The 2,500-nt window shown below is 43.2% G+C and overlaps 1 protein-coding gene across 4 annotated transcripts in view; it reads right to left on the bottom strand.

Annotated features, from left to right (window-relative positions):
- LOC138006930 (uncharacterized) overlaps positions 1-2,500 on the bottom strand; it is a 50,814-nt gene that overhangs the window by 27,658 nt on the left and 20,656 nt on the right. The window lies entirely within an intron of this gene.

Here is a 2,500-nt window from a genome sequence, read left to right as displayed (position 1 = left end):
AACTGTGTTTGCGCAATTCGCACCTTTCTTTGCAATTTTTCTTCTCTCTCCATTTTGACTTTAGCTCATGGTTAGAGTCCTCGACTCCGGATCGAGTGGTCCGGGTTCGGGTCCTGGCTGGGGACATTGTGTTGTGTTCTTGGGCAAGACACTTAACTTTCACGGTGCCTCTCTCCACCCAGGTGTATAAATGGGTACCGGCGAATTTAATGCTAGGAGTAACCCTGCGATGGACTAGCATCCCATCCTGGGGGGAGTAGAAATACTCCTAGTCGCTTCATGCTAATGAAATCAGAGACAAGTGCCGGCCTGATGGGCCTTCTGGCTCGTAAGTAGAGACTTTGCTTTACTTTTCTCAGCTAAAACAGAAGTGAACGAACGAATGAAAACAAACATGGCAGCCGGCTATTTAACCCACGAATCTTAAGTCCCAAATATGGGCAGACGGCTGACATGAAACCGCCAACTGCAAACCGCGGCTTACCGTTTGTGGTAAGATCGCCAAACCTCGATCTTAAGGTCTCTAATAGCTAATTCACCTTTTGAGCGTCAGCTTTCACATGTAGTATTACGTGACTTTTTGTGTAAACAAACCGCGAAAGTTCGGACATTCGAGCAGATCGGACATATAACACATAGCCGGTGAGGGGCGAGGCGAGCGGATATGAATGTTAGTTTCTTTTTGTGTGGGACTTTGAAGTGACCCAACAGAGACACTAGTTACTTCCATGGTTATGATTTGGTGTGGAACGTGATAGTTTTACTCTCCTATGTCGACAAGATTTACGGGGGTGAGTCAGGTTTTTTACAGCTAGGATCGCTAGGCGGACGAAAACGAAATGTATTCCTTGCATTATGTTATTACGAATACTTCCATGTATTAAATTGTCATATATTTGTGCACTTTGAGGTCAGTAACGAAACAGAATGAATGTGATTTGAGTGTGTGTAAATCTAGCCTCCTCTGTCAGTGGGCCTTTACTAGTTCGAAAACGACGAATAAGTCTAGCGAACTTCAGCAAGCAGTCCTGTTAGCAACAGTTCCAGGTTCAACATGTCTACGCAGATGACTACTAAAGAGGGACTTCCGCACAGAAATGAGCGCAGTGAGCGGGTTTACGGTTTTGAAGTCTTCGCTGATATAAATCGCCGCTGCAGTTGAATCAAATGACGTTTATATTAGTAGAAACGCAAAACCGAGGATGTAGACAATTTATTAATCCCAATTCATTTTCGATGAAGTCAAGATCATGAACAATTTCAACTCCTCGACGCCATTCGGTTATTCATTTAATGTACCCCTCCACTGAAAACGACAAACAGGGCCTCACCGCTTACAAGTCCCTCGATGATTGAGACCGGCCTGCCAGGGGTTTTAGGGAATAAGGGAACATGGCTCATTGGAACTGGGAAGCAATAACGACGACTAGCCTAGTCAATATTTGCCGGCAGTCGGCTATTTGGCCGTCTACAACACAATATCTGCGGCTTACTTCAAATTCACATTTGTCAGACTTGGTATCCAGGATGAGGATGTTTCGAGGTTTTGTTCATCACTGTAAACTATGCAAGGGGCTCCGGCCATTGCAGCAGAGTCTTAAGGCCTCTCCTGCCTATTTCTATAGTTTATGTAAAATTTATTTGGAAGGCAAGCGAAATGTACTATGGGGAATTCGAAAATAGACTGAGAATAGCATAAGCACTAACATCCCAGAAATTGTAAACAAACAATGGAACCCTAAAATGCCAGAGAGTGGGGCTATTTCATGAAGTCAATGCTTGCAATGCATGTAAGTGGGTTGTGAGCCATACCCACCACAAACTGGAATTGATCTCTAACGGCTTTTGGATTGCAAAGTCAAAGCCATTCCTTGGAGCGACAATATTCAGAATATTCAGAAATGCCAAATGCCAATGCCAGTGTTCTAACACTGAGCACTGTAGAATATAAGTGCCACTGGAAACACAGAGATCTTCACCCAAAAGAAGCTAACACTGATTCTTCACCCTGGAAATCGGTGGCAACACAATGTGACCTTCGAAAGGTCAAGGGATAGCGTAGCTTTGTAGATTAGGAGCAAAATTGAACGCGTAACGTGAACCACCACGAGCAGAATCGTCAATGAAAATTAACACTATTTATTCCCAAGTAGCCGAGTAGCGATGTGGTTGTGATGATAAACGATTACGGTTCGAACTGAAAGGCAACTAAAAAACGCAACAGAACTAAGAATAATGCGCAACTAAATACAATAGATGAACAGCGATGAAGCGATTTAACATAATGTATCCGACGGGAAACTCATAAGTAAAAGTAAACAAGCAACTAAACCAAGCATGGAAACAACATAAACCGAATTACTTTGGTGAAGCTCCTAAGTACTTTGGGAAAAAAAAAACACAGCGATGGATATGTAAAGCTTGGGATAGCACGATCACGATCACAACAGCGATATAAACTCAATCATTTCCTCAGACCCCCTCAAATATGGCATGTACT

The sequence above is a fragment of the Montipora foliosa genome, chromosome 6 (genome assembly GCF_036669935.1).
Source record: "Montipora foliosa isolate CH-2021 chromosome 6, ASM3666993v2, whole genome shotgun sequence".
Lineage (NCBI taxonomy): Eukaryota > Metazoa > Cnidaria > Anthozoa > Scleractinia > Acroporidae > Montipora > Montipora foliosa.
Note: the sequence above shows the minus strand (reverse complement) of the source record. Positions and strands in the feature narration are given on the sequence as shown.